Genomic DNA, 16,167 nt, shown 5'->3' on the forward strand with positions numbered 1-16,167 from the left:
CAGGGCACAGATGCTTGCTTTATTTGTGGACAGACTGGACACTTGATGCGTGATTGTCCCTCGAGGTATGGTAGAGGTGGGGTTTAGCCTATAGTTCTTCTTCGGTGCGCTCGGCGAGGACTCCCGCATTCCCGCGGGCCGAGGTAGAGGCCGAGGGGGAGCATCTCGCCTGTGTGCCACTCGGCCCCGCATGTATTGTCACGCCCCGAACCATGGCACGGGCGAAACACGGCACTCGGTGCCATGCTATGCGTGTGACCGAGTGAACCATGGCTTGCCGAATCATCATGAGGCATACGTGGCGGAAATATAGCATGAACGTGATGAGCTTTTATAAAACATGAGATGTCATAATAATTTAATGAAATACTTGTTTAAATCATAAATGCGGAAATAACATGAGTTCGAGCCAAAGATGGCTAAACACCTTGCATGTCTAACATAACTAAACCGACTAGTCTATGAAACCTCTAATCGTGAATCTTGACCGGAAAACGTCTTTGTTGAACAAGGCCCCCCAAAGATACATTTAAATGCATGACTAGTAAAATAAAAATAACGACTAAACCCCGAATGAGATGGGGCTCACCAATGAGTCGATACGAGCAACTCTCTCTGCGAGCGATGCGGCGTCCTGTAAATACGTACCTGCATCGTGAAATGCAGGCCCCCGGACAATAAAAGGGGACATCAGCACATTGAATATATTGGTATGTAAAGCAACTGAATGAAATAACATGATAAGAACTGAAACTGACAACCTGGACATGAACATGAGCATGAGCATGAGTACATATATATATATATATATATAACATAAGTAAAACATGATAAGTAGGGAGAGCATTTCATAAACCGACCATGTGATATCACCACGTGGGTACGTGGAGTCTGGTACCTCGCCGGACCAGCAGAGCCCCCATACCTTGCCAGGGTATGAGGTGGTAACGTGCCTGATGGATCCATTCAGTATAAAATTAAGGTATCGTCCTAACTGGGCGGAGCGATCCTTGTCCTACGGTGGCTATGTAGTTTCAGGCTATCTGAGCCTTCTCTGTAATTCGTGCAACCCCCAAAAATATGAACATAATATAGTTGGCTAAGAAGCCCATGATTTTCGTGAATTAACTTGTACTTGTCTTGTATTCATGATTTCACGGAATAACTTGTAAACATGGTTTCATGAAATAACTTGTAAACATGGTTTCATGAAATAACTTGTAAACATGATTTCATGAAATAACTTGTATTTAGCATGTGTGTATCTTGAGTCATGGCATGAACATAGTTATAAAATACAATTGCATGAAAACTTGTAGACATGTAGGATATTCATGAAATAAGCATTTTTATTTAAAAACATACATGCAAGAACCCATGGAATGCAAGATATGGGTTTTCATGGATTACGGACGGATTCTTAATAATCATAAAGAAATATTAAGAACTCAATGATGGAATTATAACAATTCATACATAATATAATCATGGACATGGATCTAGAGTTATCATGAGCATGGTATAGAAACCCTAGTTTTAGTAGAGAATCAAATTTATGGATTATGAGGCGTGGGGAAGAAACAATGATGTTCCCACACGTAGATAGTAACTCTACATACCTTAGTCGCTCCAAAACTTGAATTAAAGACTTGAGCTTTGAAGAAGATTTTCAAAATCTTGAATTCTTGAACCTTGAGATGGGTTTTCTTGAAAACCCTAGTTTAGGAATGATGATTTCTTGTTTAGATTATTAGAATATATGTTAGAATTGAGTTAGAATAATTAGAGTAGGCTTACCTTGGTGTTCTTGATGATGGAGGAGGGTAGGAGGTCGTTCTAGGACTTGAAGGAATGAAAAATAATGATTTGAACTGATATGGATGAATATATAGTGTTGGAAAATTGCGCTTACGTCCAAAGAAGGTATCGGTCGTATTTTGAAATACGGTCCGTATTCCGTATGGATCGCATCAACGTCTCTTGCAAAATGGCCATAACTCTTTGCACAGATGTCCATTTGACCCCCATAATATACCGTTGGAAAGGTATTTCAAAGCTCTACAACTTTTATTGGGGAAGTTTTTCCAAATTCCAAATATGTTTTGAAATATGGGACATATTTTGAAATACGATCCGTATTTAACGTTGTAGCCTCTAAAATGTCAAATTCCGAATGCTCGTAAATCTTTGGTACCAGTTTACGACTTGAAATACGGGCCGTATACTAAAAATGCGGTCCGTTCACGGGCGTAAACCACCATCTTACAACTGAAGAGGAAATTTTCAATTCCCACATTCTTTATCGGGTTTTCTAAGCCTGGGATCATGGTCAAAGCTTGGGTTAAAGATTCGGGGTGTTACATGTATGCTTTAGCCGGACGACAGGATCTCGAGTCTTCCCCGGATGTGGTTACAGGTACATTATCCGTATTTTCCTATGATGTGTATGCATTAATAGATCCGGGTTCTACCCTATCTTATATTACTCCATATGTTGCTGGTCGTATTGGGGTGAAACCCGAGCCAATTAAACCCTTCGAGGTATCTACTCCGGTTGGTGATCCCGTGATAGCTAGACAAGTGTACAAAAATTGTGTAACTGTAATATGTGGCCGCTAGACTAAAATTGATTTAGTTGAACTGGAAATCTTAGATTTCAATGTGATTATGGGTATGGATTGGTTGGCCTCATGTTATTCTAATGTAGATTGCCGGATGAAAGTAGTTCGATTTCAATTTTCGGGAGAGCCCGTGCTTGAATGGAAGGGTAATACAAAGATCTCTCAAGAGGTAGGTTTATTTCCTACCTTAAGGCGAGAAAGATGATAGCTAAGGGCTATATTTATCACTTAGTCCGAGTTCATGATACCGAAGCAAAGTCGCCAACTTTTCAATCCGTTCCGGTAGTGAATGAATTTCCGGATGTATTCCCAGATGAACTTCCAGGCCTTCCTTAGGAAAGAAAAAATGATTTCGCTATTGATGTGTTGCCGGACACCGAGTCTATTTCTATTCCTCCCTACCGAATGGCAGCCTAAAGGCACAAATTGAAAGATTTGCTTGAGAAGGGGTTTATTAGACCCGTTCATCACCGTGGGGAGCACTCGTCCTATATGTAAGAAAGAAAGATAGCTCCACGAATGTGCATCGATTATAAAAAAAAGGTGACGATAAAGAACAAATATCCTCTCCCCAGGATTGATGATTTGTTTGATCAATTACAAGGTGCCAAGTGGTTCTCCAAAATAGACTTGAGGTCGGGTTATCATCAAGTGAGAGTTAGAGAAGAAGATATTCCCAAGACAGCTTTCAGAACGAGATATGGCCATTATGAATTTCGGGTGATGTCATTTGGGCTAACTAATGCTCTAAGGTGTTCATGAATCTGATGAATAATGTATTCAGGCCTCTCTTGGATCTATTCGTAATAGTATTTATTGATGATATTCTGGTGTACTCTCGCACAGAATCAGAACATGCAGACCATTTACGTGTTGTTCTTGGAATTTTTCGAGCTCGAGAATTGTATACAAAATTTTCAAAGTGCGAGTTTTGGCTGAATTCTGTGACATTTTTGGGTTATATTATTTCAGATGATGGCATTCGAGTTGATACTCAGAAAATTGAAGCTGTGAAGACTTGGCCAAGGCTTACGACGCCTATAGAAGTCCATAGTTTTCTGGGATTGACAGGTTACTATAGAAGGTTCGTAGAGGGGTTTTCATCTATTTCAGCCCCATTGACAAAGCTCACCCAAAAGTCAGCTAAATTTCAGTGGAATGATGCTTGTGAGCATAGCTTTCAAGAATTGAAAGATAGGTTAAACCAAGTCTTAAAATTTATGGTTATGTCGTATATTGTGATGCTTCCGGTGTTGGATTGGGATGCGTCTTAATGAAGCATGGTAAAGTCATTGCTTATGCTTCGAGACAGCTGCGCAAACATGAAAAGAACTACCCAACTCATGATCTTGAAATCGGTTATTCATGCATTAAAGATGTGGAGACATTACTTGCAATGGGTGTGCACGTTGATATCTATACAGAAAAGCAGTCTTTAATACATTTTTAAACAGAAGGAGTTGAATCTATGGCAGAGGCGGTGGTTAGAATTATTGAAAGATTACGATGTGAATATTTTATACCACCTCAGGAAGGCAAATGTAGTAGCTGATGCGCTTAGCCGTCGATCAATGGGCAGCCTATGTGAAGTTCCTTCGAGGAAGAAAGAAAGAATTGATTCATGAGCTCCACCAACTAGCTAATCTTGGAATACGTCTAATTGATTCAGGTGGTGCAGGAGTTAGTGTTAATAATCCCACAGTTTCGTCTTTGAACATGGAAGTAAAAGAGCGGCAATATAAAGATCCTCAGTTGAGCCATTATAGAGACCCATTTCATGAAAAAGAGAAGTCTCTATTTGAAACTTCTATGGATGGAATTCTTAGATACCAAGGAAGGCTATGTGTTCCGAATATTGCAGAATTGCGTCGTCGAATTCTAGAAGAAGCTCATTATTCCCGGTATTCTATTCATCCAGGAGCGAAAAAGATGTATCATGATCTCAAGTTAATATATTGGTGGGATGGCATGAAGAAAGGCGATTTGTAGCTCAATGTCCAAATCGCGCAAGTGAAAATCGAACATCAAAAGCCAGGAGGATTATTGCATGAAAATTCCTACTTGGAAATGGGAAGTGATCAATATGAATTTTATTGTGGGATTACCCCGTTCCCGAGGTAAGTATGATTCCATGTGGTGATCGAGACGTACTCACGAAATTTCCTCATTTTTTTTCCTGTCAGAACCACATACTCAGCAGAAGATTATGCAAGGCTGTATCTCAAGGAGATTGTGAGGCTCCATGGTATTCCGATATCCATTATCACAGACAGAGGGGCACAATTTACAGCTAAGTTCTGGAAATCTTTCCAAGAAGGCTTGGGTACTCAAGTAAAGCTTAGCACGGCGTTTCATCCGCAGACTGATGGGCAAGCCGAACGTACCATTCAGACCTTGGAGGATATGCTAAGAGCATGTGTTCTAGATTTTGGGGGTAGTTGGGATGACCACTTACCTCTAATTGAGTTTGCATATAATAATAGCTACCATTCCAGTATTCAAATGGCTCCGTATGAAGCTTTATATGGAAGGAAGTGCAAATCTCCGATTTGATGGTTTGAAGTAGGAGAAGTACAGCTAATAGGCCCGAGTTGATTCAATAAGCAAGAGAAAAAGTCAAAGTGATCCGAGATCGATTGTTAACAGCTCAAAGTCGCCAAAAATCTTATGCGAACAACCGCCGACGAGACTTAGAATTTCAAGTTGATGACTGGGTATTTTTGAAGGTGTTGCCAATGAAAGGTGTGATGAGATTTGGCAAGAAAGGAAAATTGAGTCCTCGATATATTGGACCCTATAAGATTATCCGTGTGCCGGGTCAAGTAGCTTATGAATTGGACTTGCCTTTAGAACTTGAATCGGTCCATCCAGTTTTCCATGTCTCAATGCTCCGCAAGTTTGTTGGAGATCTTGCGAAGATTGTTCCAATAGATGATGTTCAAGTGACAGAAAAGCTAGTTTATGAAGAAGTGCCCATTGCCATATTAGACAAGCAAGTACGGAGACTTCGAAACAAGGAAGTGCCTTCAGTTAAAGTCTTGTAGCGAAACAACAACCGGGAAGAAATGACTTGGGAAGCAGAAGAGAAGATGAAATCCACATACCTGCACTTGTTTCAGCCCCCAAAACAGATCCATGATGAGACATTGAAATTATGAGGTATGTATGTTTCCTTTTATGCATGTGGGTCGTGTGTGGCCAACGTATATTGCTATTGTGTTGTGGCCCCGTGAGGCAATGTTATTGTGGGTTGTGACAGGATTGAAAACTCTCGCGAAATTTTTATAGAATCCCCGATAACTTAACATTTTGAGGATGAATGTTCCAAAAGGGGGAAGAATGTTACACTCGAAAAATTCCCCGTTAACGTACATGAATAGACTAATGACGGCATGACGTATACGATGTTTTGTAAGTAAGAAATAACATTTGATGATCCTAATCGAGATTTCAAAGACATTTGAGGTAAGGGAAGGAAGTTGTTAATGAAAGCAAGAGATGTGTTGTGTGTCGGGTAAGATTTACGAGTGTCAAATTAATGATGGCTTAATGATGTTGGGAAGAGTGATAATGACCCTTAGATTGGTATTGAGGTGTTAAAAAAGTGTTAAGAAGGTTTCATAAGGATTGGAGATCAAACAAGCCGACGAGAACGAACTTTGGAAAGCTGGGCATTATACGGCCAAACATATTGGCCGTATAAAACATACGGACCGTATGTCCAACCGTATGTTCTGTCCAGAATGAGGGTCTTCACTGGACCAAACATACGGTCAGTATAAAATATACGGACCGTATGTTGGTCCGTATGTTCGTGTCGGGTCAGATTCTAAAATGATATAAGGACCCTCTCTCTCATTTAATTCATTTCATTTCTCTTCTCCACAACTCAAGAACCCTCTAGAATCCTCTCCACTCTTCATCCACAAGAACCCAAGAGAAACTTATGATCAACTTCATCAAACCAACAAAATTAAGTATATGAAATTCATTAGAGTTCATTCAAGTCAAGAAATCCCATTGGAAGTGAACTAGGGCTTTGATGCAAGAAGAGTATTTCCACTCAAGGCTTGTTCCTACACTATCTAAGGTAAGTTTTTTGGTATTTTCATGTGTTTGAGGTATTAAGAAGTTGAAACACTTGGATTGTAGAAGGATATAGAAAATGGGTCATGAATGTGGGAATAATGTCATTTTTGAGTAGTAGTTTGAAGTGAATCATGAATATTGATATGCTATGATTGTAAATAGGTTATGAATGACATTTAGAACATGGTATAAGTATTATATGTGAGAAAATGCAATAGTGAACTATGACCATGATTATGGAGAAATTGGAGTGAAATTGAGAAATGTGGATAATGTAGATGAATGATGATTGTTGCCTATAATATTGCGAATGTTGTTATGGATGATTGGGAGTTGATATGTGATATGAGGAAAGTTGTATAAACAAAGGAAATGCTGCCCAATTTTCTCTAGCATTAGTAAGCACGTACATATAATCGATTAGCTAATGTTAATGCGAATTCTCTTGAAGGTAGAGCAAGCGATAGAATAGTTAAACGAAAAAGGTATGTAAGGCTAGTCCCTTCTTTCTAAGGCATGACTCCATGGCATGAATTTTCCTACATTTCCATGACTTTCCTACGCATCGGAAATTATGAGTCTATGGTTATAAAGAGCTTTTCACAAGATAAAGAAAAGAGATACGATGTGAGCATGATGATGATGACTATGAGTTGAGCCTAAAAGTTCTAAAGTCCATGATATGTTAATTCCATAAAGTACTTGCTATGAATACGATATGATGTTTCCGCAATCTAATGATCCTAAATATAGTTCCATTGATGTTTTCCTTATGTGCACTCACCTTAAAACGTTAGTCCCTCCAAAGTGAGATATAACGATTATGATCACTCCATAATGCAATCGGGGGTCTACAACTTTATGTCACCTCGACATAGCTACAGTTGCCTTCAAGTTCTAATGTATGTTTTGGTGATAAATGTATAATGATGCTAGGTTATGATAAAGTCATGATATGCCTATGAGGCAAATAATAATGATAAGTCTATAATATTCACGATGATATAATTCCACCGCGCCTAAATGGCCGGACATGTCACCGCGAAGGCGGGCTGCGTGTTAATTGCCCAAATGGCCGGACATGTCACCGCTAAGGCGGTCGCTATGATTCCACCACGCCTAGAAGGCCGGACATGATCACCACTAGTGGGCGGCATATGATAGTTACCCGGACGCGGGTTAACGATGATGATGTATATATATAATATGATGATGTATACGCTATGGTAACACATATGATATGCTTATGTATGATATATGTATGAAATGTATTCGCACTTAAAAAGTACGAAAGGTAATATCTTCATCCTGTGCCTTATGATTTCTCCATTATGTTCATTTCATTCATGCCTTACATACTCGCACAATGTTCGTACCGACGTCCGTTTTCTTTGGACGCCGTGTTCATGCCCACAAGTAGACAGGGAGGCGATCCGGACTCGTAGGAGCTATTAGCTGGCTGAGAGCACCCCATTATTCCAGAGGTGCCGTTGACTTATATATATATATATATATATATATATATATATATGTTTTGGGCATGACGGGATCTGTCCCTTCTATATGTCTAGTACTCTAGTAGAGGCTCGTAGATGCGTATGTGTGGGTAGTATGGTCTCACAGTTTCTCATCGTATGTGTATATATATATATATATATATATATATATATATATTATTTTGATAGCCGAAGGGCTTATGTATATAAAGGTAAATATGTTTCAAGTAAAAAATAGTTTTTCTATGATTATGAGCATAAGAAATATGAATGAACGCAGGATGAATAATAGAATGAGTGGTGCTCTGTGGTCAGCCCCGGCACCGTCATGGCCCTAGTCGGGTCGTGACATTCACGCACACAATCTATGCGTGAAATCCCTTTCCCCCCGACCCCAACCTTTATTCTTTGGAAATCAATCTCAAAATCAAGGTTTTTTTCGTACTTTGACCGAAGATTAGTCACGTTTTAAAACGCCGAAATATAAATATTTTATATAGAAATTAATATTTTTTTTAGTGTACAATAATATTGACTCATTACATCAAGTATACATATACATTTGGATCGTCGTTTTAGGGGTTGTACAGTGTTCCGAAGTACGTTTGAAAACTTGTTGTACAGTGTTCCGAAGTACGTTTGAAAACTTGTTATATTTAGGTTTAAGTGTCATATTTTATAGGGTTTTGATTAATCTCTTTTGTTTTACTCCCAAAGCTATGAAAGTACTTTTTTGGTTCAAGAAAGATAGAAAAGAAAAAATTACTCTGCTATGTATTAGGTTTTTTTTTCTTTTATGTCTTTTTTATTTTGTTATTGTATTGTGTAATCCGCACTTTTTGAATGTGCAAAAATAAATATAATATTTAAAAATAATTCATTCAATACTAGAGGTTCATAATAATTGATAAATATTTCATTCCATTAGCAATGAAATACATCATTAAATTACAATAGACTTAAAAAAAAAAAAAATCAAGTTCTAGACACTCTTCTACTTCCAGATGTGCTGCCACCACGGGAGTTTTGCCCACATGAACGCTTATCATGCCCAAATTGCTTACATGTCGAGCACTTGCGAGAGTAAGTCTTTTCGCTAACATTCATTTGATTGTGATAACAGGCTTGCTTATTTTTTACCAATTTACGGATATGCTTCTTGTTCGCAATCATAGAAAACGGCACGGCTGGCCAATAAGCTTAATCACCAAGGGGACGGAAGTGGCCGAAATATGCTTTAAGGTATTTTACGACCTTATATTCCTCCGCCACATAATCAGTTACATTTCTGGCCATTCTCTTAAAGCACTTGACTGCATGAGAACATGACATGTGGTACGTTTGCCACTTACCACAAGTGCATGATTTTGTACGCTCAGTAATGATATGTTTGTTTCCTCCTTTGCCGTCGCAATAACCCGTTCTAACTTCATACACTCGTTGAGCGACGTCATACTCGGTCATTTGGTGACCCTCTGCCTTTCTTCTATGGTGTTCCATCTTTTTATAGGGCTTTGGCATCCATGTTCCATCCTCGGCTAATATAGCTCTGGCCTGCCTTGTCCTATCCGCAAATCGCTCCACGACCTGCCTGAAAGTTAGTCTTACTATTGCGGTGACAGGTAGTCCTCGAGTAGATTTGAGGAGTCCATTGAAAGACTCCGAGCTATTCGTTGTGAGCATGCCCCATCTCCTTCCTCCATCAGCATAAAGCACCCATTTTTCAACTTCTAATTTCATCAACCAAACATATGCCTCTTCACTTACCTCCCTTAGCACCTCCATTTTTGCGACCTCATTTTCTTTGTTGATCGCATCGAGCCCCTCACATCAATTTGTTTACAGTGTCATTTCCAAACTTTGTTTGCAAATTAGCCTTTGTTGCCTTAAACAATATCAATGGTAAGCAGTGAGGACACCCTTCCAGTACGTATATTGTGCAATATGCCTTTATGATGATTCGAAAGGACACATATGCCCTGACAACCCTTAATAACATGAGTTTTTAGATGAGTCAAGAACATCCCCTATGTCTAGTTGCTCTCGTTGGCGGCCATTGCGAAAGCAAGAGGGAATGTTGACCCATTGGCATCCATACCTACCGCAATTAGGAGCTTAATGTCATATCGCCCATATACATGCGTCCCATCTATCGATATCACATTCCTAAGTTGACCAAAACTATCAATACTTAATTTGAATGCCCAAAAGACAAAGTCAAAAATTCTCCTCTTCTAAAAGCCGCCACCGTACAACAAAGGATTAACATGTTTTAAAGCCGCCATATACCCCGGCAACGCCTCGAAAAGAGGATTCTCAAGTTCCAAAAATCATCTCAAAAAACACGTCTACGCCCGAGAAATCCCTTTCTCTTGCTTATGATTTTACCATATTTTGAGTGGACCATGCTAATACAAGTTTTGATAGGCATCCTGCATAAGTTTAAACAAATAACATTTAGCAATGATATTTTAATTGCTATAAGATATATAATGTAAACGGTCAGATAAGTTACCTTGGAGTTTCCTCAATGTGTTTAAGTAACACATGAGCAATCATGTTTATATCTAAATTAAAATGATCTACTCGACTTTGTCCCATATCACAAGTGTGCTTTGGGTGGAATTTTGTGATTTCTCACAGACCATCAGGCTTAACAATTCCTCGAAGCAACCACCGATAGCCTTGAGTATGTCGCTTACAAATCAGCCTTCATACCGATTTGTTTGAGTCATCAACCTTAAACTCCCTCATATCCTTTATACAATACATTCTGACAGCCCGTTGCAACATCTTTTTTGATGTGAACTGCATTCCCTTTGCAAGGACGCATTCATCAGTCATGGGATTTTTTTGTTCAATCCACGTTTTTTGGCGACTTTGATCATCATCTCTTGTGAAGACAAATGCATCCTCACGACCTTGGGAGATCGTCAAGATATGGAATATAGTCGAATGCCACCGCATCGGCCGTCGAATTGGGTTTTCCGCCATCGAGGTGGTACGTGGTGGTGAATTGGTTCCGTTGGCTCCGGGGACTAAAATGCGTATCTTCTTCATCCCCTTCACTATCTTCATCATCGATTATCCTCGTATTATTAGCCGGTTCATCGTCATCACTCTCGATGTATCCACATAACTTGGAATCAGCGCCATCTAAGAAAGGCCTCCTCCTACACGATAAAAAACATATGTTAAATTCCAAATTCAATTTATATATATATATATATATATATATATATATATATATATATATATATATATATATATATATATATATAACATCAAGGTGATGAACCTACACATATTGAGAATGAGCATGGTGTGGAGAATGATCAACTCCACCAAACTGAGAGGAGTGCCTTTCATCCACAGTTGGTACTGAACTGAGAATTATTATAATAATCAGCTCCACTGAACTGAGAGTTTTGATAATAATGAGTTGCTCCACTAAATTGAGGTGATTGCCCAATATTACTCGTATCAGGTCTATAACCCCTACAAAGATTTAAAAATGGTTATTTACCAATACATACAATAAACACGTGCTACTGCACAAAATAATAATATAAGAATGCATATTTATTAAGTTTGATTTAATTGTTGGGTAAGATTTTCCAGCGGCACCTGGCCACTCAAAATACCCCCGTAACAACTAAAATCTCTATACGTGTTAGCTTGACTGGGCTACTCTTGCGGGATCTCTCTAAAAGTGGATCTCTCGTGGTATCTTTTCAACATACATCTCAAGAACATTAAGGTTGACTAAATGTTTTAATTCTTCTGGCGCATTCAAATAATCCCTCAAAGAATCATCATCATTGATATAATGCCTACCATAAAGCACTATATCATGGGAAACTGATTGTGGATATCTGCCTATTATAGAGATTTCATACTCATCTGTACTAACCTTCATTTTTTCATATATGTAAGTGACTAGTGATTCATAAGACATTTCAAGTGGACATTTAACATGAACATTTGGTCTTTTATTGTAACGAACTGTACTATTGTCATCAAGGATAATACCATCCCAATGTATTGAAACCTTAACAGGTAGAATATCTTGAGCCATTTTTTGTAGGAAGTTTGATTTTTTTTTTTTTTTTAATGACTTAAGAGAGGTTTTTTTGAATGACTTAAGAGACTTAAACTTATGAAATGGATGAGTTTTTACCTCGTCCAACATTCTTCTTAAATAGATTCATATTGACCCCTATTACGCATTGAAATGTTGCGTAATATGAATTAAATTCAAATAAACGGTCAAAAATACAGCATTGTATTGTCAAATCGGTCCTTTACGTATCATAAAAAAAATTAGCATGCATGATGTTGTTAAATCATGTTCTATGCGCATTGAAAAACGTTGCGTAATATGAATTAAATTCAAATAAATGGTCAAAAAATAAGCATTGTATTGTCCTCGTCCTTTACGTATCATATAAAAAGTCGAAATTGGCATGCATGATGTGTTGTCAAACATGTTCTATTGCGCATTGAAACATTGCGTAATATGAATTAAATTCAAATAAACGGTCAAAAAATGCAAGATTGTATTGTCAAATCGGTCCTTTACGTGTCATAAAAAGTCGAAATTGGCATGCATGATGTGTTGTTAAATCATGTTCTATTGCGCATTGAAATGTTGCGTAATATGAATTAAATTCAAATAAACGGTCAAAAAATGCAGCATTATATTGTCAAATCGGTCCTTTACGTGTCATAAAAAAACTGAAATTGGCATGCATGATGTGTTGTCAAATCATGTTCTATTGCGCATTGAAACATTGCGTAATATGAATTAAATTCAAATAAACGGTCAAAAAATCAACATTGTATTGTCAAATCGGTCTTTTACGTGTCATAAAAAAACCGAAATTGGCATGCATGATGTGTTGTCAAATCATGTTCTATTGCGCATTGAAACATTGCGTAATATGAATTAAATTCAAATAAACAGTCAAAAAATGCAGCATTGTATTGTCAAATCGGTCCTTTACGTGTTATAAAAAAGCTGAAATTGGCATGCATGATGTGTTGTCAAATCATGTTCTATTGCGCATTGAAACGTTGCGTAATATGAATTAAATTCAAATAAACGGTCAAAAAATGCAGTACTATATATAACATGATTGACAAACAACTAATATTCACTTTAAAACGAGTTATCATGACATTCTACACCCAATTTGGTAATCTTGATTCTATTATATGTTTTACCCCAGCAAACATATTTGAAACAATGGGTAGGAGATGGGAACTAGATGATGATGATTTTCATTACTCAAATAACCCTAACAAAAGATTCAGTCAAGAATACAATAAAACAATGAGAGAGGAGTGGAATTGGCATGTTAGGGAGGCTGAAGCACTGGAGCAAAAGTTAGCTTCAGTAGGGCTTAAATGCCTAAAAAAACGTGCTACGTCAATGCCTCGCGGAACTCCACAAAAGTTTAATTTTGCTCTTTATCATTTTCGCGAAGAGAACAATCGGATGCAAATACGTTACCATAGGGTAGAATATGGTATACATGGTAGCACAAGATTTAGATCCAAGTGGGATTCGGACTGTGAAATGTCCGATGAAGATTAATATTTTTCTTATAATAAGGTAAGTAGGTAGGATCATAAAGACCCCCTCCCCCCCGAGGGTACTTGGGGGTTTGCAACTATATAAGTAGCCTTTTTTTTTTATTAGACTACAACGTATTCAATGTCGAGTAGTAGAAACTCAGCTTGGTCTTTACTCTTTCAAAAGAACCAAATAGCAGTGATGATGAGAGTTCAAATCATAGCAGCTTTTCGAGTGATACCGTGATTTCAAACTAGACGAGCTAAATCCCCACTTCTTACATAGAGCATAATGATGATTTTGCGGTGTGAAATATTCGGATCCGCGAGAATATTATTGCAGTTTACGCCGAGAATGGTCACATCGGATTGCCGAATCAGAACGTCTTGTTCAAGACTTGAAAAATCTCAAAGCTCCAATCCCAACAAGGTACTCAATAACCATGCCTCGAGTAGGTCCAGCAACTTGCGAGCTTGCTGTACAAAGGATTAGAAAAGAAAACAACATAATGCTGGCAAGACGTTGTAGATTTTACATGCTAAAGTTGGCCGAAGAACAAGCATCATCAATAGGTAGAGAACTAACATCTCCTGAAAAAAGATGTGTGTTAAGAGACCGCCAATATCGTTCTGAGGACAATATCGAGGACTTCTATTCTAATGACGATTAGGGTCTATTTAGGCTCACTGTCTTAGATTATGGGTCATTTAAGTTTCGGACTAAGGCTGTTAATTTGTATTTTTATTTTGTGATGAAGCCATAAATTTCAATTAGTTTGGCATGTTTTTAATTCTTCAAAGTTTATTGTTAAAGTGTATTATTAATTGACAATAACAAAGAAACACAAATAAATTAGTACATAAAGGGTGCGGATTACATTATAGGGGAAAAGGTACAACTAGTAAAAAACATAATCCATAGAAATATTAAACTTAATAAACAAAATACATATAAATAATGAACAACAACAAGATGGCACAAATAATCTTCCACAATTTAAGTTTTTCTTTCAAAGTTATTTTCTCGTGTTGAGCGTCTCTAAGTTTAGCCTTCCACAAGCTTAAATTGCGAGTCCAACGTAGCGGTATCTCTAGAGATACGTGAAGTCGTGGTATCTCTATCAAAAAGTGGATTTTTAAACTTCGCCGCCACTGTTTTATCAGCATGAATGCTATCTTCCCACCGAAAGTGTTTGCGACCGCCCATATCCTATAAACATTACAAGAAAATCAGTTGTTTAAAGTAAAATATATGGATAACATGAAAAAAAATACTAAAAAATGTAAAAACACTTACTTTGGGCACTTTACAACGCCAAAATGGCGACCCGGATTATCTTGGGTCTTTGATGTTTTTAGTTTACAGTAATAATCGCATTCACAAATATCGGGTTGTATAGCAAACTTTGAAGTTTCAAAACTTTGAAACACGTTTTTGGGAGTGCAAAAGTGTGTTGAAAGAGTGAAAATTGAGGAAATGAAAGAGAAAAGCATGCTGGAAATGGGAGGGGTTTTTGGTAGGGTTTTCACGCACAGAATCTGTGCGTGAAGTCTAGTTTGGTTTTTTTTTTTTAATGAGTTAGTTTGGTTCCAAATTTTTTTTTTTTTTTGTTACAAAAGTGCCGGGCTCGTTGTTCTGGTAATATATTGACAGTTGTTATTAAAAAAAAAAAACAAAAGCCGTATGCTACAATTGCAAATGATCCTTCACGTCTTAGCCCATATTTTGAAGGTTTACACACTTGTTGGGCCGTAAAAGTACTTCTAGCATTTGGCCCAAGTTTAAAACACGGGCTTCAGTTTAAAATATCTGTTTCACCTTTATCTTCACTTCTTTTTTTCTCAAGTGGAGTATCAGTCACGTCTCAAAATAAATCAATCGAACTGCAACAGACAAACAGGATAACCAATATGGATTAGAAGGACTGAAACCTTTTACCCTTCAAAATAATATGTTCCATAATTGGCTTAAAATGAGAAAATTCTTCAAATTGCTTGTCCTTTCAATTAAGATTGTCCAAAGTTGATCATAAGAAAGTATAAATATCGTCAATATCTCAATAAACTGACTTACTTTGTCTGAGTTTCGAAAATTTGACTTATTTTCTTAAATGGTTGTCTTTTCCGTTGGAGAGTCCAATATAGACTATACACATGTAACTTAAATTCATTCTCCATTTGGCAACTTTGATTTCTCCATGTACACTAGCTAAACTTTACGGCAACATAATTAATGGGACATTATTGGCTGTTCTTTTGTTTGTGTAAGATTTGTCCAACAATGCAACTAACACATAAACCTTAAACAAATGAAGACCATTCCTAGTGCTCAAACCTTTTTGAGTGCCTTTAGGTTTGCTGTCGATCAAAGAGGATCACATCAT

This window comes from Lycium ferocissimum, chromosome 7, assembly GCF_029784015.1.
Source record: "Lycium ferocissimum isolate CSIRO_LF1 chromosome 7, AGI_CSIRO_Lferr_CH_V1, whole genome shotgun sequence".
Lineage (NCBI taxonomy): Eukaryota > Viridiplantae > Streptophyta > Magnoliopsida > Solanales > Solanaceae > Lycium > Lycium ferocissimum.